The 25759-nt window shown below is 42.5% G+C and overlaps 1 protein-coding gene across 1 annotated transcript in view; it reads right to left on the bottom strand.

Moving 5' to 3' along the window:
• Nucleotides 1-21409, bottom strand: part of capn5b (calpain 5b) — a 114819-nt gene extending 93410 nt beyond the window's left edge. The window contains exon 1 of the mRNA XM_034098773.2: nucleotides 21280-21409. The gene's annotated coding sequence lies outside the window, so the exon portion shown is untranslated. The remainder of the gene's footprint in view (nucleotides 1-21279) is intronic.
• Between the last annotated feature and the right edge of the window lie 4350 nt (nucleotides 21410-25759).

The raw sequence follows: 25759 nt of genomic DNA, 5'->3' as shown, positions 1-25759 counted from the left end.
CACACAGATCAATAACATCTAAAATCAATAACATAAAATCAAGGAAATAATGATAATAATAATAAAAGACTATAAAAATAGGAGATAAATAAAAATAAGAGTAAAATAACTGTCAGCATATATACATATTTCGTCATCATCTAAGTTATAAAGTGCATAATAAGTTAAAGTGACAAGTTAACATGGGTTGTGAAAACAGTGTATATTTATGGACCAGTGATTTCATTTGATTTCTTTCTCCTATTTAACCCCTTGTTGTGCAGCCTGATGGCTACAGGCACAAAGGACTGTCCGAGGCGCTTGGTGCGTTGTGGTGGAGGGATGAGTCTGTGGCTGAACGTACTCCTCGTCTTCACTAGCTCTGCGTGGAGTGGGTGGGAGGGGTTCTCTAGGATGCTGTCGAGCTTCCTCCTCGTCCTCCCCTCTGCCACCTCCTCCAGATTGTCCAGTTGTACTCCCACTACAGAGCTAGCCTTCCTCACCAGCTTGTTCAGCCTGCCAGTGTCCCTAGTGTTTGTGTTTCCACCCCAGCACACCACGGCAAAGAAGAGCCCACTGGCCACCACAGACTGGTAGAACATCTGCAGCAGCCTCGTGCACACGCTGAAGGACCTGAGCCTCCTCAGGAAGAACAGCTTGCTCTGTCCCTTCCTGAAGAGAGCATCGGTGTTGTCTGTCCAGTCCAGTTTGTGGTTCAAGTGCACTCCCAGGAACTTGTAGCTGCTCACCACCTCCACATCCCCCCCCCTGATGGTGATGGGGGTCAGAGGCCTCTTGCTGCTCCGCCTGAAGTCCACCACCAGCTCCTTAGTCTTGCTGATGTTGAGCTGGAGGTGATTGTTGTGATTGTTGTATACTGATATACACCTGAACATCAGCAGGAGAGGACTCTTTAAAGTAGAGACACTACATACTGATATACACCTGAACATCAGCAGGAGAGGACTCTTTAAAGTAGAGACACTACATACTGATATACACCTGAACATCAGCAGGAGAGGACTCTTTAAAGTAGAGACACTACATACTGATATACACCTGAACATCAGCAGGAGAGGACTCTTTAAAGTAGAGACACTACATACTGATATACACCTGAACATCAGCAGGAGAGGACTCTTTAAAGTAGAGACACTACATACTGATATACACCTGAACATCAGCAGGAGAGGACTCTTTAAAGTAGAGACACTACATACTGATATACACCTGAACATCAGCAGGAGAGGACTCTTTAAAGTAGAGACACTACATACTGATATACACCTGAACATCAGCAGGAGAGGACTCTTTAAAGTGGAGACACTACATACTGATATACACCTGAACATCAGCAGGAGAGGACTCTTTAAAGTAGAGACACTACATACTGATATACACCTGAACATCAGCAGGAGAGGACTCTTTAAAGTAGAGACACTACATACTGATATACACCTGAACATCAGCAGGAGAGGACTCTTTAAAGTAGAGACACTACATACTGATATACACCTGAACACCAGCAGGAGAGGACTCTTTAAAGTAGAGACACTACATACTGATATACACCTGAACATCAGCAGGAGAGGACTCTTTAAAGTAGAGACACTACATACTGATATACACCTGAACATCAGCAGGAGAGGACTCTTTAAAGTAGAGACACTACATACTGATATACACCTGAACATCAGCAGGAGAGGACTCTTTAAAGTAGAGACACTACATACTGATATACACCTGAACATCAGCAGGAGAGGACTCTTTAAAGTGGAGACACTACATACTGATATACACCTGAACATCAGCAGGAGAGGACTCTTTAAAGTAGAGACACTACATACTGATATACACCTGAACATCAGCAGGAGAGGACTCTTTAAAGTAGAGACACTACATACTGATATACACCTGAACATCAGCAGGAGAGGACTCTTTAAAGTAGAGACACTACGTACTGATATACACCTGAACATCAGCAGGAGAGGACTCTTTAAAGTAGAGACACTACATACTGATATACACCTGAACATCAGCAGGAGAGGACTCTTTAAAGTAGAGACACTACATCCTGATATACACCAAAACATCAGCAGGAGAGGACTCTTTAAAGTAGAGACCCTACATACTGATATACACCTGAACATCAGCAGGAGAGGACTCTTTAAAGTAGAGACACTACATACTGATATACACCTGAACATCGGCAGGAGAGGACTCTTTAAAGTAGAGACACTACATACTGATATACTCCTGAACATCAGCAGGAGAGGACTCTTTAAAGTAGAGACACTACATACTGATATACACCTGAACATCAGCAGGAGAGGACTCTTTAAAGTAGAGACACTACATACTGATATACACCTGAACATCGGCAGGAGAGGACTCTTTAAAGTAGAGACACTACATACTGATATACTCCTGAACATCAGCAGGAGAGGACTCTTTAAAGTAGAGACACTACATACTGATATACACCTGAACATCAGCAGGAGAGGACTCTTTAAAGTAGAGACAATACATACTGATATACACCTGAACATCAGCAGGAGAGGACTCTTTAAAGTAGAGACTCTATATACTGATATACACCTGAACATCAGCAGGAGAGGACTCTTTAAAGTAGAGACACTACATACTGATATACACCTGAACATCAGCAGGAGAGGACTCTTTAAAGTAGAGACTCTATATACTGATATACACCTGAACATCAGCAGGAGAGGACTCTTTAAAGTAGAGACACGACATACTGATATACACCTGAACATCAGCAGGAGAGGACTCTTTAAAGTAGATACACTACATAAGATAAGATAAGATAAGATGAACCTTTATTAATCCCCGAGGGGAAATTCAGTTGTACAAAGCAGCAACAGAGTAAGCGTGAAAAAAAACAGTACAGCAAAGATTCACACAGATCAATAACATCTAAAATCAATAACATAAAATCAAGGAAATAATGATAATAATAATAAAAGACTATAAAAATAGGAGATAAATAAAAATAAGAGTAAAATAACTGTCAGCATATATACATATTTCGTCATCATCTAAGTTATAAAGTGCATAATAAGTTAAAGTGACAAGTTAACATGGGTTGTGAAAACAGTGTATATTTATGGACCAGTGATTTCATTTGATTTCTTTCTCCTATTTAACCCCTTGTTGTGCAGCCTGATGGCTACAGGCACAAAGGACTGTCCGAGGCGCTTGGTGCGTTGTGGTGGAGGGATGAGTCTGTGGCTGAACGTACTCCTCGTCTTCACTAGCTCTGCGTGGAGTGGGTGGGAGGGGTTCTCTAGGATGCTGTCGAGCTTCCTCCTCGTCCTCCCCTCTGCCACCTCCTCCAGATTGTCCAGTTGTACTCCCACTACAGAGCTAGCCTTCCTCACCAGCTTGTTCAGCCTGCCAGTGTCCCTAGTGTTTGTGTTTCCACCCCAGCACACCACGGCAAAGAAGAGCCCACTGGCCACCACAGACTGGTAGAACATCTGCAGCAGCCTCGTGCACACGCTGAAGGACCTGAGCCTCCTCAGGAAGAACAGCTTGCTCTGTCCCTTCCTGAAGAGAGCATCGGTGTTGTCTGTCCAGTCCAGTTTGTGGTTCAAGTGCACTCCCAGGAACTTGTAGCTGCTCACCACCTCCACATCCCCCCCCCTGATGGTGATGGGGGTCAGAGGCCTCTTGCTGCTCCGCCTGAAGTCCACCACCAGCTCCTTAGTCTTGCTGATGTTGAGCTGGAGGTGATTGTTGTGATTGTTGTATACTGATATACACCTGAACATCAGCAGGAGAGGACTCTTTAAAGTAGAGACACTACATACTGATATACACCTGAACATCAGCAGGAGAGGACTCTTTAAAGTAGAGACTCTATATACTGATATACACCTGAACATCAGCAGGAGAGGACTCTTTAAAGTAGAGACACTACATACTGATATACACCTGAACATCAGCAGGAGAGGACTCTTTAAAGTAGAGACACTACATACTGATATACACCTGAACATCAGCAGGAGAGGACTCTTTAAAGTAGAGACACTACATACTGATATACACCTGAACATCAGCAGGAGAGAACTCTTTAAAGTAGAGACACTACACACTGATATACACCTGAACATCAGCAGGAGAGGACTCTTTAAAGTAGAGACTCTATATACTGATATACACCTGAACATCAGCAGGAGAGGACTCTTTAAAGTAGAGACACTACATACTGATATACACCTGAACATCAGCAGGAGAGGACTCTTTAAAGTAGAGACACTATATACTGATATACACCTGAACATCAGCAGGAGAGGACTCTTTAAAGTAGAGACACTACATACTGATATACACCTGAACATCAGCAGGAGAGGACTCTTTAAAGTAGAGACACTACATACTGATATACACCTGAACATCAGCAGGAGAGGACTCTTTAAAGTAGAGACTCTATATACTGATATACACCTGAACATCAGCAGGAGAGGACTCTTTAAAGTAGAGACACTACATACTGATATACACCTGAACATCAGCAGGAGAGGACTCTTTAAAGTAGAGACACTATATACTGATATACACCTGAACATCAGCAGGAGAGGACTCTTTAAAGTAGAGACACTACATACTGATATACACCTGAACATCAGCAGGAGAGGACTCTTTAAAGTAGAGACACTATATACTGATATACACCTGAAAATGACCAGAAAGTCAGTTTTAAGTAAAGCCTCCAGTCTCAGACTTTAAAATGAAAGAGAAATATCCTGTAACTTGAATTCTCAGGCAGTAATGAGTGAGCTAGTAATCCAGGGGGAGTGAGGAGGTCGCAGTTGGAAGTGAAATCTGACAGATGGCCGGGTGTCTTGGCTCGTGACTGCGATGGGGAAACCGTGCTGTCACGTGACCTCGGAAGACGGCCAACAGCATCACCTGCAGAGAGGCTGAACATGCAGGGCTCTGAATGACTGCGGAGTAAACACTGTGTGAACTGAAGCGGCACAGTTCATCCAAATGTTATTACAATACGGACTAGTGCTGTATTCAAACAATGTTTGTTAGAGGCTAACATATAATTCTGAATGAAGTGTGTTGTGGATCTGCACAGAAGTCCCAGTTTACAAATTGTATTCTGCAGACTTCGCAATTCCTTGTAAATATCACACTATGATATTTTTTTAATTATTCTATGACAATGCAGAAATTAGCAATGCCTCTCATATGGTGATTGCATTATCAATATAACCACAATTAGTTATTTCACCAAGCCACATTATGTGGATAAATATGACTGCATATAATCCCTTGATCCCCCTTAGCAACAGTCTGTTCTCCTTAGCAACGGTCTGCTAGCGGAAAATAACAGTCCTCTGGAATGTCCAAATTGACCAATCAGAATCAAGTATTCAACTAGGCCGTGTAATCATTGTTGCTGAACATTTTCTTTTTGAAAACAGCTACCTACTGCTGCTGGAAAGGACAAAACCAAAACCATTAGATAAAATACTTGTAATACTTCTTGTTTACACAACTGAATGCAAATGTTGAATAGTAAAGAAATATTAGGTCAGTAATCAATGATATGGCTTTATGTGTTGTACTATGATGTGCACGTTTTCACTTAATTTGATCTTTTATTGGACATTTTACTTCGGTTTTAATAAATATGTTTATCCTATTTTTTTGTTATTGTTTATTTTATGCCATAATGGAGCAACTGTCCAGTTTTCCCTGAGATAAATAAAGTGTTCTGATGATTCTGATATCACTTTGATAATATAATCACCACAGAAAACCTCCCTCAGTGATACAAGTGGGCACAGACGCTTCAGAGTGGAAGGAATGGTGTTGGACGGCAGCCAGATGTTTGGAGGACGTGATCTGAGATTATATAAGACTTCTCCTACAAGTGGGGACGCCAAACAGATGGAAATCAAGAAGGTGAAATTAGAGATGCACTGATTAAAATGTTCTCCGTTGATTCAGATTCATTTACAGTCCGACCCAAGGGCGCCGGAAGCGGGGGGGCCAGGGGGCCATTGCCCCCCCACTTTTCAGCCCTGCCCCACATTTTCACAGCAGCAGATTATTTTTATTTTTTTCAGTCTTTATTTCGAAAATAACAAATAAGAAATGCGAAAAACAGAATACCGTATTGTTATAATACAGTATTTATCCACATTCATGGTAATATTTGTATATTCAACAAAAAAAACAAAAAAAGTCTTCATATTAATAATAATAAATCATATGTGTCCGAATGGGAGTAGGAGGAAGCAAATGCTTATTAATTTCCACCCCTTACTTGATCAATGATTGTCCTTTAAATCATTATGCAAGTTATTCCTACTTAGATTTACATTTATTCAAACATATACAATAATTTCATCTTCAATCACCTTTCTTCATTCTCATATTTTTCCAAAAAAGTGTTTCTGTACATCCTTTTAAACTGAATTATGCTTTGTTTCAACTCCTGCTCCAAACCATTCCATAAAATCACCCCACAGATTGTTAAACTCATACTTCTCAGAGTTGTTCTGACCTTGAGTTGTTTAAAATGTAGATTTCCTCTCAAAGTATACCCACCCTCTCTGTCTATGAACAATGTTTTTAATTTAACCAGATCAATGAACTTCAATATGTGTGACTTCAAAAATAATACATTAGCGTGTTCAAGATATCCAACATTATTGATAACTCTTATAGCCCTTTTTTGTAATGTGCATAACGGCTGTAGGTTGGTTTTGTACGTGTTTCCCCAAATCTCCACACAGTAAATCAGATATGGCAATATTAGTGTGTTATATAGAGTATACAATGAGTTATAGTCCAGAATGTGTCTGGCTTTTCCCAATATTGCGATAGTTTTAGCCAGTTTTGCTTTTACATGAGTGATATGAGGTTTCCAGCTAATGTTGTGTCTCAAACCACACCAAGGAACTTAATTCCATATACTCTTTCTATGTGTATGTTATCTAGTATTAATTGTATCTGTGGATTTGTTTTATGTTTTCCAAATAACATAATCTTTGTTTTGCTTATATTTAATGATAATTTGTTTGTGTCAAACCAATGTTTTACTTTAATCCTTTCTGCTGTTATCACTTCCATTAGCTCTTTCAAATTGTCACCGGAACAACAAATATTAGTGTCATCTGCAAATAAAATAAATTTCAATATATTTGATACTCTGAAAATGTCGTTGATGTATATTATGAACAGCTTTGGACCCAACACGGACCCCTGAGGTACTCCACAAGTTATGTTCATGTATTCTGATTTATGTTCACCAATTTTAACAAATTGTTGTCTGTTGCTTAGACTCTCACCCAGTCTAATCCCACCCCTCTGATGCCATACCGTTCCAGTTTTATCAGTAACATATTGTGATCTATGGTGTCAAATGCTTTTTGTAAGTCTATAAATATTCCCACTGCTTGTTTTTTTATTGTCCATGCACTTTGCTATTTCCTCACTTAATTCCATTAGTGCCATAGACGTTGATCTATCTTTCCTGAATCCATATTGACTGTCGTCCAAAAGCTGATGTGTTTCCATGAAACTGTGCCGCGGAAAACTGTACAAATCCCGTTTCAATAATTCCCCTCTACTCTAAAATTGCATCTAAAACGTGATCTGATCTAGCTGTGTATATTTTGTTATTTTTGATTGTTATATTCAATCTCACTAGCTACAGGCATGTTTGAAGCTTGTAAAGGGAAGATGACAGCTCTCGCCACTCTGCTGTTCCTCAGCGCCGCCCCCCCTCCCTCCGCTGACATTATGAATGTAAGGTGTATAGTAATCATAGATAACACGGCAGGGTCCGTTACAGTTTGTTTTTATCTGATTTCAAATAAGCAAAGTCTTGGCTTTCAGAATATTAAACTTGTTTCGGCAAATTCAGATCATAAATACAACTTTGAAGCTTCGGCATAATTACAAGCGGAGAACGGAGTAGTTTAACGTCACAGCAGGCATAACAACAGCCGGTGTTTCTCGTGAGTGCAGTAATCCAAACGAAAATATCTTCCCTCCGTAGTATTTTGATCATTTGCTCCGCTAATAATCAATCATGATGATTGATGATGAGAAATGATGGATTCCAGAGAAGAGAAAACTTTAAAGGCCTTTTTCTCAAAATGATGACTCTGTAACAGTCATTATATAATGTCACATATTTTGCTTAATATTTGGAGTATAAAAACAATCCTGATATCATTAGAAAGCTAGGAATCAAAATGTGTCTTCGGGTCAATGCGACTGATTTCGATGGAGCAGGCCACTTTGCATTCGGTAAAATAAAGCAGGCAGACGTAACAGGAAGAATATGTACATTTTAACCGAATCATAGGACATTGTCACACCATTCAAATGTATCCATGTAAATTACAACCAATAAAAAAGCTTAGATTTGTTTATTTGTTACGTTGTTTACTTTATGTGTTACGTTGTTCTGTGTGTGTCAGCCGTTAACCTAGAAATAATATATACACCTGCAAACATGTCAGAAGAACCAGCGCAGAAGAAAACTAAATGCAGTCAATCTAAACTTAAATGTAACAGCTGGAAGGTCGCATCGCTGACATCCACACCTCCGGAGCCTGGACCTTCATCAATCATAGAACCAGCACAGCAGATGAACCCAAAAGCAGCAGCTCCGCGGCCGCTGAAACGGTCAAAACCGCCGCCGCCGCCGCCGTTGAACCGAAACAGGCTGGTTCCGACTGCATGGAGGTTTGTTGTCGGGACATTGAGGCGGGTAAAGCTGTACAGCTAACTATCGGAAAAAAGGAGACCGCTAGTAGATTATTTGAGCAAAGAGAAGGTACTTCATCGCAGAATGGTACAGAAACAGAGAGTGGTTCATTCTTTGCAAAACCACTAAATGATAAACTGCGATGTTAACAACCTCATGATGACCTCATATGTTTTTAACTTAGGATCAAACCTGTGTTTAGTCTAGAAAAAGGTAAATGTGTGCATGTTATTATAAAGTTGTACAGACTATTGCAAAAAATAAGAAGCTTATAAACATCAGGTTTAAAACTAAAAGAGCTTTACAAAAAAGTAACACAATTAAAGATGTTTGGAGTTTTATTTGAGTTATTAATTTACATTTTTGGTCTAAGAGATGCTGATTTGAAACCGTTGATACATACAGTTACGGCACTTCCTGTTTCTGCCGGAGAGAGGGGAGGCCGTCCCAAAGCTTGCTGCTGTGTCACGGAGGGGGAGAGTGTCGGTGTAGGGCGTGGTTTGGGATTGGGCCATACACACGCACTTTGTTTGGCCCCCCCACTTCTAAAATGAATCCGGTGCGCCTGGTCCGACCTGTTAGTTATTTCTTTCTAGGAACTATAATTGACGGACCATTTTGTGGCTTTCTAGGAATGGAACATCCAGTTGTAAATTCAAAAATTTGAAATGATCACTAGTGTGGAAGGCAATGGTTTCCCAAATGTTTTTTTGGTTATTAGCCTGAAATAAGGTCTGTGGTTAACACAAGCTGAAGAGATTCTGATTCTACGACATGAACTACGTCAATAAATATGCCCCAATATACAAAATGAAGGTTACTAACAAGAGCCTAAATGAGACGACTAAACATCATCACGCCCAACATTAGTCGCATTTAGCTTAGCGGTGGTGACGTGAAGTCATGTGACCGTGCTGTAGTTCCTTTATAGCCCAACATTAGCCACCTTTAGCTTAGCGGTGGTGACGTGAAGTAATGTGACCGTGCTGTAGTTCCTTTATAGCCCAACATTAGCCTCCTTTAGCTTAGCGGTGGTGACGTGAAGTCATGTGACCGTGCTGTAGTTCCTTTATAGCCCAACATTAGCCACCTTTAGCTTAGCGGTGGTGACGTGAAGTCATGTGACCGTGCTGTAGTTCCTTTATAGACCAACATTAGCCTCCTTTAGCTTAGCGGTGGTGACGTGAAGTCATGTGACCATGCTGTAGTTCCTCTATAGCCCAACATTAGCCTCCTTTAGCTTAGCGGTGGTGACGTGAAGTCATGTGACCGTGCTGTAGTTCCTTTATAGCCCAACATTAGCCACCTTTAGCTTAGCGGTGGTGACGTGAAGTCAGGTGACCGTGCTGTAGTTCCTTTATAGCCCAACATTAGCCTCCTTTAGCTTAGCGGTGGTGACGTGAAGTCATGTGACCGTGCTGTAGTTCCTTTATAGCCCAACATTAGTCACCTTTAGCTTAGCGGTGGTGACGTGAAGTCATGTGACTGTGCTGTAGTTCCTTTATAGCCCAACATTAGCCACCTTTAGCTTAGCGGTGGTGACGAGAAGTCATGTGACCGTGCTGTAGTTCCTTTATAGCCCAACATTAGCCACCTTTAGCTTAGCGGTGGTGACGTGAAGTCATGTGACCGTGCTGTAGTTCCTTTATAGCCCAACATTAGCCTCCTTTAGCTTAGCGGTGGTGACGTGAAGTCATGTGACCGTGCTCTAGTTCCTTTATAGCCCAACATTAGCCACCTTTAGCTTAGCGGTGGTGACGTGAAGTCATGTGACTGTGCTGTAGTTCCTTTATAGCCCAACATTAGCCACCTTTAGCTTAGCGGTGGTGACGTGAAGTCATGTGACCGTGCTGTAGTTCCTTTATAGCCCAACATTAGCCACCTTTAGCTTAGCGGTGGTGACGTGAAGTAATGTGACCGTGCTGTAGTTCCTTTATAGCCCAACATTAGCCTCCTTTAGCTTAGCGGTGGTGACGTGAAGTCATGTGACCGTGCTGTAGTTCCTTTATAGCCCAACATTAGCCACCTTTAGCTTAGCGGTGGTGACCTGAAGTCATGTGACCGTGCTGTAGTTCCTTTATAGCCCAACATTAGCCTCCTTTAGCTTAGCGGTGGTGACGTGAAGTCATGTGACTGTGCTGTAGTTCCTTTATAGCCCAACATTAGCCACCTTTAGCTTAGCGGTGGTGACGTGAAGTCATGTGACTGTGCTGTAGTTCCTTTATAGCCCAACATTAGCCACCTTTAGCTTAGCGGTGGTGACGAGAAGTCATGTGACCGTGCTGTAGTTCCTTTATAGCCCAACATTAGCCACCTTTAGCTTAGCGGTGGTGACGTGAAGTCATGTGACCGTGCTGTAGTTCCTTTATAGCCCAACATTAGCCTCCTTTAGCTTAGCGGTGGTGACGTGAAGTCATGTGACCGTGCTGTAGTCAGTGTTGGGAAAGTTCACTTTCTACATGAACTAGTTCAGTTCACAGTTCACACATTTTAAAATGAACTAGTTCAGTTCATAGTTCATAATTCAAAATGTTGAACTAAAGTTCATGGTTTCAAAAATGAACTAATTTATAGTTCATAGTTATTTTTTCAATACGTTGCTGCGAGCTATTATTTGTCTCCTGTACGATGTTAATGGGCCATTGCAATGTTTATTGCAATATCCTCAGAGGGCCGTACAAGTTATTGACCTCTGCTTAAAAAAACTAAAATCACAGCCCATTCATTTCATTCTGTGCAAAGAAAAAGCAACCTCCTAATCCAGATATCTCACCATGACTCGCGTATGCATGCACGTGCACGGTGTGGCGTGACCACCAAAACAGAAAGATATGGACACAAGATGTGTGCAAATGTATTTAGTTTCCTATCCATGTGAACATGATTTAAGTGGGGGGGGGGGGCCTAACCTCCTCTAGGGGGGTCCGGAGGGCATGCTCCCCTGGGAAGATTTGTTGCACTTTGAGAGCAACATTAGGAGATCTATGGACACATCTCTCAACACCCAAACACAACTGTAAGCAGATTTTCTTTTAATTTATGGATATTTGACAAATCACTCCCCTTTCAAACTGTATTCTTCTTTATTAATAACTGTCTTATAGTATTTTATACCTGTTTACTTTATTCTCTTATTTTTTTTATAACTATAATGATCATATAAAGATGTGCCTTTACCTCACTGGTTGTAGAAAAAGCTTCTTATATTCGTTAGCATAGCTAGCTAACCAGATGCTAATAACAACACAGTTATTGACTGTCTGATCAGTATGACAGATGAGCAGATCGCCACTGGGCTTTCAACTAAAGACACAGACACGCAGAAACTGCGGCATGTGTACGGACTTATCGGTACTGCAATTTCTGAAGTGCTGGAGTGGCGTTCTGGTGCTCTCCGTCAGAACTGCACCCCTGTCAGTCGAGACATATACCACGTGATGACACGTTAGGCTCGTGTTGTGTTCAAGGACCCTGACCTTGGCCAGGAAAAAGAGGCACTCGCTTGTTTAATTTTTTTGCGGTCTAGATTTCTTTCATTTTTTTATTTTTTGCGTGTGTTTATAAATTACCTCGAGGGCCGTACCAAATTGTCTCGCGGGCCGTATACGGCCGGAGGCCGGAGGTTCCCCACCCCTGCCGTAGAGTCTCACTCTGAGCGAGTGCTGCTGCAGCTGCTCTCGGCTTCGTCCATACTAATTAATTAATTCATTCATTCAATGCTCGCCGGTTCCGCGGTTCCACATTGTTTGTTGTGAGGAGTCTGATATATTTAGTATATTTATATTTTAGTGCGACAGCCAGGGGTGACAGGCGCGTACGCGTCACAGGCAGCTTGCTGTTGCCAGATTGGGTGGTTTTCCGCATTATTTTGAAGCCTGTTTACGGTGTGTTTTAACTGGGTTTTCGGCTGAAAGGCATATGAAATCTGGCACACTTTTGAACGCCGTTATAATACAGTGCTGAGAATGAACGCACTTTTGAACGCCGTTATACAGCGCTGAGAATGAACGCGTTCTCAATTACGTTCATCTAGCGGAAATACAGTACGTTCAGTTCACGTTCACCCAAAATATGAACGCGTTCATGAACGATCGTTCATTGAACGCGTTCAGGTACATCACTGGCTGTAGTTCCTTTATAGCCCAACATTAGCCTCCTTTAGCTTAGCGGTGGTGACGTGAAGTCATGTGACCGTGCTGTAGTTCCTTTATAGCCCAACATTAGCCACCTTTAGCTTAGCGGTGGTGACGTGAAGTCATGTGACTGTGCTGTAGTTCCTTTATAGCCCAACATTAGCCACCTTTAGCTTAGCGGTGGTGACGTGAAGTCATGTGACCGTGCTGTAGTTCCTTTATAGCCCAACATTAGCCTCCTTTAGCTTAGCGGTGGTGACGTGAAGTCATGTGACCGTGCTGTAGTTCCTCTATAGCCCAACATTAGCCTCCTTTAGCTTAGCGGTGGTGACGTGAAGTCATGTGACTGTGCTGTAGTTCCTTTATAGCCCAACATTAGCCACCTTTAGCTTAGCGGTGGTGACGTGAAGTCATGTGACCGTGCTGTAGTTCCTTTATAGCCCAACATTAGCCACCTTTAGCTTAGCGGTGGTGACGTGAAGTCATGTGACCGTGCTGGAGCTCCTTTATAGCCTAACTTGGTTTGCCACAGATATTATTTTCTGCAATAACCCAAAATCACATGGGGAAATCCCATTGGACCAGGGAGATGCTGCCTTCAAATGTACATCATAACTGCACCACTTAACTGACTAAATGTAACAGGTGTGTGTCCTTGATTACTCTGAGCATCATTCATGGGAATGAATTACAAATAAATGAATTACACAGTGTGTGTGTGGTTGGCTGTCTTGTGTTTCAACGATGGGAATCTGCTTTGTCTGAGACTGATAGGAATCTGCTGATCGATCGATCAGTGAAAATACATTAAAAAGAGTCCGAACCACCAGAACAATGTGACTGCAGAAACCACAGGAGACTGGGAGGAATCTACTGGTCATTAAGTGGATACAAGTGGCTCGTTTGTTACGACATTTCCGATAATAATGGGCAATACAGACGGAGACAAGACGGCTGGAGAAGTGTGGACGTTCCCATCATTCATCTCGCAGAGTTATTTGATCAACAAATGTAAGTAAACAAGTGGCAGCAGCACTTTGATGACGGGTATTTAAACTCTCAATTACACATCACAACTGTTCCTGGCAGGTTGCGTTTGAGGAGAGTGAAACTAAATGAAGCCTGAATTTAGAAACATGCTCAAAAATGACCAAAAACAAGGAGGACAACTCCCCGAGACTATTGGTAGAGATGGAAGAACTACTCGGATCCTTAACTTTAGTATAAGTAACATTATATTAATATCAAAGTACAAAGTAAAAGTCCTACATTTATTATCTCACTTTAGTAAAAGTACATAAGAATTTTCAGCAAAATGTACTGATCATCAGCAGGAGAGGACTCTTTAAAGTAGAGACACTACATACTGATATACACCTGAACATCAGCAGGAGAGGACTCTTTAAAGTAGAGACACTACATACTGATATACACCTGAACATCAGCAGGAGAGGACTCTTTAAAGTAGAGACACTACATACTGATATACACCTGAACATCAGCAGGAGAGGACTCTTTAAAGTAGAGACACTACATACTGATATACACCTGAACATCAGCAGGAGAGGACTCTTTAAAGTAGAGACACTACATACTGATATACACCTGAACATCAGCAGGAGAGGACTCTTTAAAGTAGAGACACTACATCCTGATATACACCTGAACATCAGCAGGAGAGGACTCTTTAAAGTAGAGACACTGCATACTGATATACACCTGAACATCAGCAGGAGAGGACTCTTTAAAGTAGAGACACTACATACTGATACACACCTGAACATCAGAAGGAGAGGACTCTTTAAAGTAGAGACACTACATCCTGATATACACCTGAACATCAGCAGGAGAGGACTCTTTAAAGTAGAGACACTGCATACTGATAAATACCTGAACATCAGCAGGAGAGGACTCTTTAAAGTAGAGACACTACATACTGATAAACACCTGAACATCAGCAGGAGAGGACTCTTTAAAGTAGAGACACTACATACTGATATACACCTGAACATCAGCAGGAGAGGACTCTTTAGAGTAGAGACGCTACATACTGATATACACCTGAACATCAGCAGGAGAGGACTCTTTAAAGTAGAGACACTGCATACTGATATACACCTGAACATCAGCAGGAGAGGACTCTTTAAAGTAGAGACACTACACACTGATATACACCTGAACATCAGCAGGAGAGGACTCTTTAAAGTAGAGACACGACATACTGATATACACCTGAACATCAGCAGGAGAGGACTCTTTAAAGTAGAGACACTACATACTGATATACACCTGAACATCAGCAGGAGAGGACTCTTTAAAGTAGAGTCCCTAATAAAGGTCCTTAGTTACTCCTCCGCTCTGCAATGGAGTCATGAATCAAACGGAAGCCGTTAATCGATGATCAATACTGTTCGCAGCGACTGGAAGGAAACAAAGTGCTGCTGCTCACGTTACGACTCGGAGCGAATCGCACGGCTTCTCTCCGAGTGTATTAATCATCGCTACTTGTTGATCCAGGATAACAAATAATTCATAGAGCCGACTCTCTGCTTGTTTACAGAGCCGGGAGAGAAGCCTGGGCTTTAATAAACAACTACGTGCTGGAATTAAACATCAGGGTTGCTTCCATCTGTTTGTATCAGCTTAAAGTATTACTATCTTTATTATTAAAATGTTAATGTAATTGTGTTGAGTTGGAATAAAACATATATCATCCTAATTATCTTTATTGTATTATTCAGTTTGTGGTCTTGCTTTGTAAATGGTCTTTTACCTGTAAACAGTACGAGACTGTCTAACCTGTAACTACACGATCCTTCATCAACGTTAAATACAGAACCTCACGCAGGAGCCCGCGTCCTGACCCGAGCTGCAGCCTGCAGAGTGCTGCGTCTCCAGGGAGCAGAGAGTACCTGCTGGTCAGCAGATGTCAACATTAATCTCGTGCTGCTGCTGTCGGATGCTAATTCTCAGCTGGCAAATGGACCGTGGCACCACAGGTCCATGGAGCAGAACACCGCCATTAGACTGACGGAGGGCGAACGAGAACACCTCTCTGAAACAAACGCATATGGTGGGTTTCGGAGTGGGAGGACTTGTGTAATGTTACGAGATCACACTGCACTTCAAGAGGTGACGGAAGAAGAGCCTAAAGTAAATATATATCTTTCTTTTAGACACAAACTGTGAACATAACACCACGTTCAGCTGACATGTATGCATCTGGATATTAGCACACTCAGAAGCAACAGAAACACACAGGTGTTCCTTTCGAGCCGTGTTTAAAGCCACCCAAAAACAAATCCAATGTTAAATCTTACGACATGGATTAGTTGAATGCTAGACTCCGATTGGTCAATTTGGATACTCCAGAGGTCTGTTATTTTTTGTTAACAGACCGTTGCTAAGGAAAACAGGCCGTTACTAAGGAGGGCCGACAAGGCAGGTTGCAAGGGAAAGTAGACCGCAACATTTTGTATTCATGATGGCTAAACTGTCCTTAGTAAAAGAGAACAAGTGAACGGAACAGTAGAAGAAGACAGACAGGAAGTAAACAATAGAGGGAACAGCAGAAGAAGACAGACAGGAAGTAAACAATAGAGGGAACAACAGAAGAAGACAGACAGGAATTAAACAATAGAGGGTGTCACTACCCGATCCGTCACCCTACCCGATCGGTACTGCGCATGTGCGAGATGGTCCGGAAGTCCGGACGGCAACCCAAGATGGACACTTGACACAGTGGCTCAAAAAGAAAAACCGAGAGAGATGAGTTATTGTTATTACAACGTGACTTCACTATTATTTAACAACTCTTTTTATTGGGTTCTTTTATTTGGGGTTAAGTACATTGTCAGAATAAGTGAGAAATAGATGTAACTTCTGTTAGACAGCTATCATACTGAATACATATTTACTGTGAATGTGTGCAAACATGTATGGCATATGGCTGTCTAACAGAAGTTACATCTATTCCTCACTTATTCTGACAATGTACTTAACCCCAAATAAAAGAACCCAATAGAAAGAGTTGTTAATAATAGTGAAGTCACGTTGTGATGACAATAACTCATCTCTCTCGAGTTTTCTTTTTGAGCTTTGCTAAAAGCCACTGTGTCAAGTGTCCATCTGGTGTTGCCGTCCGGAGTTGTCCAATATGGCGGACCATCTCGCACATGCACAGTACCGATCGGGCAGGGTGACGGATCGGGTAGTGACAGAGGGAACAACAGAAGAAGACAGACAGGAAGTAAACACTAAAGGGAACAGCAGAAGAAGACAGACAGGAAGTAAATAATAGAGGGAACAACAGAAGAAGACAGACAGGAAGTAAACACTAAAGGGAACAGCAGAAGAAGACAGACAGGAAGTAAACACTAAAGGGAACAGCAGAAGAAGAAAGACAGGAAGTAAACACTAAAGGGAACAGCAGAAGACAGAGAGACAGGAAGTAAACACTAAAGGGAACAGCAGAAGACAGACAGGAAGTAAACACTAAAGGGAACAGCAGAAGACAGACAGGAAGTACACACTAAAGGGAACAGCAGAAGAAGACAGACAGGAAGTAAATAATAGAGGGAACAACAGAAGAAGACAGACAGGAAGTAAACACTAACGGGAACAGCAGAAGACAGACAGACAGGAAGTAAACACTAAAGGGAACAGCAGAAGACAGACAGACAGGAAGTAAACACTAAAGGGAACAGCAGAAGACAGACAGGAAGTAAACACTAACGGGAACAGCAGAAGAAGACAGACAGGAAGTAAACAATAGAGGGTGTCACTACCCGATCCGTCACCCTACCCGATCGGTACTGCGCATGTGCGAGATGGTCCGGAAGTCCGGACGGCAACCCAAGATGGACACTTGACACAGTGGCTCAAAAAGAAAAACCGAGAGAGATGAGTTATTGTTATTACAACGTGACTTCACTATTATTTAACAACTCTTTTTATTGGGTTCTTTTACTTGGGGTTAAGTACATTGTCAGAATAAGTGAGGAATAGATGTAACTTCTGTTAGACAGCTATCATACTGAATACATATTTACTGTGAATGTGTGCAAACATGTATGGCATATGGCTGTCTAACAGAAGTTACATCTATTCCTCACTTATTCTGACAATGTACTTAACCCCAAATAAAAGAACCCAATAGAAAGAGTTGTTAATAATAGTGAAGTCACGTTGTGATGACAATAACTCATCTCTCTCGAGTTTTCTTTTGAGCTTTGCTAAAAGCCACTGTGTCAAGTGTCCATCTGGTGTTGCCGTCCGGAGTTGTCCAATATGGCGGACCATCTCGCACATGCACAGTACCGATCGGGCAGGGTGACGGATCGGGTAGTGACAGAGGGAACAACAGAAGAAGACAGACAGGAAGTAAACACTAAAGGGAACAGCAGAAGAAGACAGACAGGAAGTAAATAATAGAGGGAACAGCAGAAGAAGACAGACAGGAAGTAAACACTAAAGGGAACAGCAGAAGAAGAAAGACAGGAAGTAAACACTAAAGGGAACAGCAGAAGACAGAGAGACAGGAAGTAAACACTAAAGGGAACAGCAGAAGACAGACAGGAAGTAAACACTAAAGGGAACAGCAGAAGACAGACAGGAAGTACACACTAAAGGGAACAGCAGAAGAAGACAGACAGGAAGTAAATAATAGAGGGAACAACAGAAGAAGACAGACAGGAAGTAAACACTAAAGGGAACAGCAGAAGAAGACAGACAGGAAGTAAACACTAAAGGGAACAGCAGAAGACAGACAGACAGGAAGTAAACACTAAAGGGAACAGCAGAAGACAGACAGGAAGTAAACACTAACGGGAACAGCAGAAGAAGACAGACAGGAAGTAAACACTAAAGGGAACAGCAGAAGACAGACAGACAGGAAGTACACACTAAAGGGAACAGCATAAGAAGAAGACAGAAAGTACACACTAAAGGGAACAGCAGAAGAAGACAGACAGGAAGTACACACTAACGGGGACAGACAGGAGGTTTGTTTTTGATCTATAACCACCATCTGAGTAACATATGTGGCTCTTCCGCTACTCCATCCACTAACAGCGCCGAGTCCTTTCAGCACCACGGACAGCTCTTGAGTTTCAGCGCCGAGTCCTTTCAGCACCACGGACAGCTCTTGAGTTTCAGCGCTGAGTCCTTTCAGCACCACGGACAGCTCCTGAGTTTCAGCGCTGAGTCCTTTCAGCACCACGGACAGCTCCTGAGTTTCAGCGCCGAGTCCTTTCAGCACCACGGACAGCTCCTGAGTTTCAGCGCTGAGAGGAACAGAGGCTGCGGTCACACTGTACATTTCAAAAGGCTGCTCACGGAGGGAAACGCCATAATAGGAGCTGGTACTATGGCATTCCAGAGTCTGGGTGACAGGAAAGGAGACTCAATGCTTCCTTTAATATGTTCCTTTGCTCAGGGTACACTATATAAACACAATAGGCAAGGGTTTCCAGCCTATTGCTGTTGTAATATTGATAACAAGGTGTTTCGCTCAAGAACATCGAGATATACTTCGTCAGCGCCCAGCTCAAATGGCTGGGTTAAGAATGATTCCAGCGCCTTGTTGTTTCCTGGTTCTGAAACAGTGAGCATCGTTAACGATACGATAGGATAATACTTTAATGGTCAGAGTCTGAAATGCTGCGTGCATCACAGCAGCTCCATGCGTAACATCAACAGACACACATCCAGACACACGAGAAACAAACCGATGACCACAGCAGAGTTCTGGTCCGACATCAGTCCTGAGTCTGATGCTGACACACTGATTACGACTCGGAGAGGGAGCAGTGATGCACCAGCAGGGAGGAAGGGAGGAAGGGAGGAGGAAGGGAGGAGGGGAGTGCACCAAACCATCCCTCCCTCCTTCATCAGGGAGGAGGAGGGATATCCCGGCCTCCCTTCCTCCTCCCTGATGAAGGAGGGAGGGATGGTTTGGTGCACTCCCTTCCTCCCTTCCTCCTCCATTCCTCCAGCATCGTGATCTCCTCTCTGCAGTATCTCCTCCACTCACTCTCACTCCTACAATAATGCATCTTTTCCCCAGAGCTCAAACACATGAAAGCACCAGTGAGTCTTCAGGGCTTTTATCCAAGTGATTGTTTTACATTGAACCGGCGATGTTTCGGCCCAGTGATCTGCGACGTGCCGACACTGGTTCGTTTCTGTTGGGCCGGCTTTGACAGAGAAATAACAGACTATAAAATACTTTATGTGTCAAAGAACGCCATAAGAAATGTGGTTGCTGAGCAGATATTGTTGTCCTGATAACAGCGATTGGTGGAGAAGTCTTTTTTGATCTAACGCCCAACATTCGGATGAGATCTTTAGAACTTGGTATTTAGAAAAAGCCCACTTTAAATTGAGACACATCTGGGCTAATTTGTTAAAACAATAAGGGTAAAATGGAATGACTGCTGATATGTCAGTATGACATGGCACCGTGAGCCAATGTACAGCGTTATGGAGGCAGACGGAGACACCGAGTGGAATCAGCCGACCCGAGAGTCTCAGAGTTCCTGTTGAACCCTCACTTTATGGACCTTCTCGATGTGGAGCCAAAGCGGAGCTGCCTCTCCGGGGGCTCTGCACAACGATACACCCCTCTTATTAGCATCTGTCCTCGTGCAGGGGAGCACAGAGAAGCAGCATTACAACTCACACAGCCGGCAACTGTCCAATGACAGTACTGCTCTATTCCTTAGTTACACCATCACACAACCTGCATGCACCTCGCTGTACTGCCGTTATCTTCCACGTGATACTTATTTTATAAATACTGCTGCTTCTCATCTACCTGAATGTGTACTTTCTTAATTTTAGACATTCTGTGTTCTCGTCTCCTTTGCTGTGAGATGTTCCCTCTGTTTGGAGAATAAAGGAAATGTCACGTCTTGTTTCCAAATGAAGGAGAGATAGCTGCTCCTGAAGCCCCTGTTGTTGTTATGGGATGTCGCTCCCCCACAGCTTCACGGTGGCGTTATCTCTGCGCTGCATTGCTACAATGAAAACAAGATCAAAATGTAATGTAAGGAAAGCGGCACCAGCCATGCAACTTGACTGCATGTGTAATCTAGAGGAGATGACAACAACGCTGAGCAGCTCAGCTACAAACAGATGCAGCACAGCAGCTCTGAGATCAGATTTATGCCGCAATATGTGCGCAAAAAACCCCACATTTCCCCACGCGTTTCGCTGCTGTGGGAGATGTTTGCTCCACAGTCCGACTCGGACCCACAGAGGCCACATCAGGCCACATCAGCGGTACGTAAGTAATAGGATCTGGGATCTCCAGAGATGTCTGCAGAACGCCGCATCTCCATCTCCAGCAGCCCGAGAAAAGCACCTGCCTTCCCCGGGAAAAGACGCGTGATTGTCGGTTACCTGGTGTGAGGCCTCTCTCCCCTGGAAACGCGGTTCTCTGTGGGTGTTCCTCCGGGGGTCCAGCCGGGCCGGGGCTCTCTCTCCTGGGGCTGCAGGGACTCCTCTCCTCGCTCGCTCTCTCTCGCGCTCTCTCTCTATCTCTCCTGGAGCTCCACTCTCTCCTCTCTGCACCCCGGGGAGAGTCAAGCTGAGGCCACAACAGGAAGCTCTGTGCTCAGGATTTTCAAAATAAAACTTGTTTTTTTTTCTCAGAGGTGGGGAAAGTACTCAGATCCTGTACTTGAGTAAAAGTAGAAGTACTCAGTTCTTGAGTAACGTAGAAGTACACAGATCTTGTACTTGAGTACAAGTAGAAGTACTCAGATCTTGTACTTGAGTAAAAGTAGAAGTACTCAGATCCTGTACTTGAGTAAAAGTAGAAGTACTCAGATCCTGTACTTGAGTAAAAGTAGAAGTACTCAGATCCTGTACTTGAGTAAAAGTAGAAGTACTCAGATCTTGTACCTTAGTAAAAGTAGAAGTACTCAGATATTGTTCTTGAGTAAAAGTAGAAGTACTCAGATCTTGTTCTTGAGTAAAAGTAGAAGTACCAGAGTGCAGGAATACTCTGTTACAGTAAAAGTCCTGCATTCAAAATGTCCCTCAAGTGAAAGTAGAAAGTATTCTCATCTAAATATAGTGAAAGACAGTGAAAGTAGTCGTTGTGCAGATTGGTCCATCTCAGAATAATATATATGATATGTTTTATAATGATTGATCATGAAAGTGTTCTCAGAGCTGGTGAAGGTGCAGCTAGTCTGAATGACTTTGTCGTTTGTTATTTTTTAAACATATTTTATTTTGAAGGTTTAGACAGGAAGTATCGAGTTCCAATCAGAACAGGAGCTCAGGAGGGATGCATGCTGCGGAATGCGCATGCGCAGAAGGCCGCTGTAATCCCCTTGGTAACACATAAGAGGATGCTGCAATTAAAAATATTATAATATCCACCTAATAATTACAGATTCGTTTCGACACGGCCTGTGATCGTAACGCCTGACACGTGTAATGACATTCTAATTGATATATCTGTTTAAGAAATAAAGCTTTTGGAGACAACACATTTTCTCATCCCATTCTTGTCTTAAAGGTTAAAAAACATTATTTCAGTTGACTCAGTGTTGACTGACGGACACGTATATACTTTTGTACTGTTAATATTTCCGAGGCAATTCAACAACAATCAATTATAGTTTATAAGAAGTGGACATATTTAAATCACAGAAGACTATTTTTTTAGAATTAGTATCGCCCTTTAATTGCTTTTTATACATTTTCTCTTTTAATGTTGTTTTTATTGATGTATTATTTTATTGAATTTATTTTTTCATATGTGGGTTATCTGCTACATGTTTTTATGTATCGATTATTTCTCTTTCCTTACCTCCTTGCTCTCCAGATATCAATTGTGTTGTTAAAACACTTTGAGCTGCATCGCATGTATGAACAATGCTAAAACCCATACTTACGGACCTATTTTGTTCACATTATATATGCTTCCGTTAGGCAATGTTATAAGGAATCATTCTGTAAACTTTCATTGTTATGCGGATGATACTCAACTATATTTATCAATCAAGCCTGATGAAATTAATCATCTAAATAAAATTCAAGACTTTCTTAAGGACTTAAAAACGTGGATGACCTTAAACTTTTTGATGTTCAACACGACCAAAACTGAAGTTATTGTACTTGGCCCGAAGAATCTACGAAACAAATTATCTAAAGACATACTAACTATGGATGGCATTAATTTGGCCTCCAGTGAGACTGTAAGGAATCTTGGTGTTATATTTGATCAGGATTTATCCTTTAACGCCCACATAAAATCAATTTCAAGGACCGCCTACTTCCATCTACGTAACATTGCAAAAATCAGGCATATCTTGCCTCAAAACGATGCAGAGAAACTAGTCCATGCATTTGTTACTTCTAGGCTGGATTATTGTAACTCTTTATTATCAGGGAGTACCAAGAAGTCAATCAAGTCGCTTCAGCTGATTCAAAATGCTGCGGCTCGTGTACTAACCAGAGTTAGGAAAAGGGACCACATTACTCCTGTTCTGGCTGCCTTACACTGGCTCCCTATAGAACACAGGATAGAATTTAAAATTCTTCTTCTCGCCTACAAAGCCCTTAATGGGCAGGCGCCATCTTACCTTAAAGAACTCATTATACCCTACTGTCCTACTAGGGCATTGCGCTCCAAGAATGCAGGGTTGTTGGTTGTTCCTCGAGTCTCTAAAAGTACAATGGGAGCCAGAGCCTTTTCTTATCAAGCTCCACATTTGTGGAATCAGCTTCCAGTTTGTGTTCGGGCGGCAGACACCCTATCCGTTTTTAAGAGTGCGCTTAAGACCTTCCTTTTTGATAAAGTTTATAGTTAGGGCTGATTAGATTCAGCCCCTAGTTTTGCTGATATAGGCTTAGTTTGTCGGGGGACATCTTACTTCTTCCTTCTCTCTGTCTATACCTGTGTCCTCTCATGTTCCATTAACCCAGCTTCCCCAAATGTCTTTCTTTTGGTGTCTATATACGCCGGGATCCGGAGTCATGGATGATCGTGCGGTCCTGAGTCCTGGATCGCGAGCGCTGGATCTTGAGTCGTGGCTGTGGTCCTGGATCATCGGTCCTGGATGGATATCCTCGTGGATTCATCTTCCTATTATACACACATGCATTTCCAAACATCTGGACGACCTATGTTGCAAATGTATTATCTTTTCAATTTACACACGGCATCTATTGCACGTCTGTCCGTCCTGGAGAGGGATCCCTCCTCTGCTGCTCTCCCTGAGGTTTCTCCATGTTCCCTTTAAACTGTGGGTTTTCTCCGGAAGTGTTTCCTTGTACGATGTGAGGGTCTAAGGACAGAGGGTCTGAGGACAGAGGGTCTAAGGACAGAGGGTCTAAGGACAGAGGGTCTAAGGACAGAGGGTCTGAGGACAGAGGGTCTGAGGACAGAGGGTCTAAGGACAGAGGGTCTAAGGACAGAGGGTGTCGTATTGTCATACTGATATTCTGTACACACTGTGAAGACCACTGAGACAAATGTAACATTTGTGATATTGGGCTATAAATAAACATTGATTGATTGATACTTACCTGGTGGTGTATTCCACAATCTAATAACATATAAGAGTAGAGACAGGAAGAGCTATTCAGCTTGACTTCACGTGTGAAGGGAGGGACGCCCCAAGCTGACACCAAACAGCTGACACAGACTGATGTGTCGCCTCCCAACTGAATCAAACCTGCTCATCACTTCCTCCAACCTAATATCTGCTTTGCTCTGGCGCCATCTGCTGGTCACCCTTACACACTCCTCCGGTCTCCAAGAGGAGGACGAGAACAGTCAAACATGTATCGTTAATAAGGCTTTCATCACACACAATCAAGTGTCTATATCATCTCGAGCTATGAAATCTATTGAATAAAACAAATCATACTCAGACGTACTTCAGAAGTTCATGAAAGACACGTTTTGGTTTGTGCTCTTCTTCTGATTCAGACCTGGCAACACACTACGGAAATGTTGTGCTCTTATCAACACATTGTACGCGATTGGTTAAAGGGGCGGGACATCTCTAAGCGGTTGACCAATCAGAACAGAGGTGGCCAAGCCAGCTAACCAATCAGAGCAGACTGGGCTCTTAAAGCATTGAGACATGTCCCAGCAGAGACACTACACACTGATATACACTTGAACATCAGCAGGAGAGGACTCTTTAAAGTAGAGACACTACATACTGATATACACCTGAACATCAGCAGGAGAGGACTCTTTAAAGTAGAGACACTACACACTGATATACACCTGAACATCAGCAGGAGAGGACTCTTTAAAGTAGAGACACTACATACTGATATACACCTGAACATCAGCAGGAGAGGACTCTTTAAAGTAGAGACACTGCATACTGATATACACCTGAACATCAGCAGGAGAGAACTCTTTAAAGTAGAGACACTACATACTGATATACACCTGAACATCAGCAGGAGAGGACTCTTCAAAGTAGAGACACTACATACTGATATACACCTGAACATCAGCAGGAGAGGACTCTTTAAAGTAGAGACACTACATACTGATATACACCTGAACATCAGCAGGAGAGGACTCTTTAAAGTAGAGACACTACATACTGATATACACCTGAACATCAGCAGGAGAGGACTCTTTAAAGTAGAGACACTACATACTGATATACACCTGAACATCAGCAGGAGAGGACTCTTTAAAGTAGAGACACTACATACTGATATACACCTGAACATCAGCAGGAGAGGACTCTTTAAAGTAGAGACACTACATACTGATATACACCTGAACATCAGCAGGAGAGGACTCTTTAAAGTAGAGACACTACACACTGATATACACCTGAACATCAGCAGGAGAGGACTCTTTAAAGTAGAGACACTACATACTGATATA

Source organism: Pseudochaenichthys georgianus, chromosome 14, assembly GCF_902827115.2.
Source record: "Pseudochaenichthys georgianus chromosome 14, fPseGeo1.2, whole genome shotgun sequence".
In the NCBI taxonomy this organism is placed as follows: Eukaryota; Metazoa; Chordata; class Actinopteri; order Perciformes; family Channichthyidae; genus Pseudochaenichthys; species Pseudochaenichthys georgianus.
This window is presented reverse-complemented; position numbering and strand designations above follow the sequence as displayed.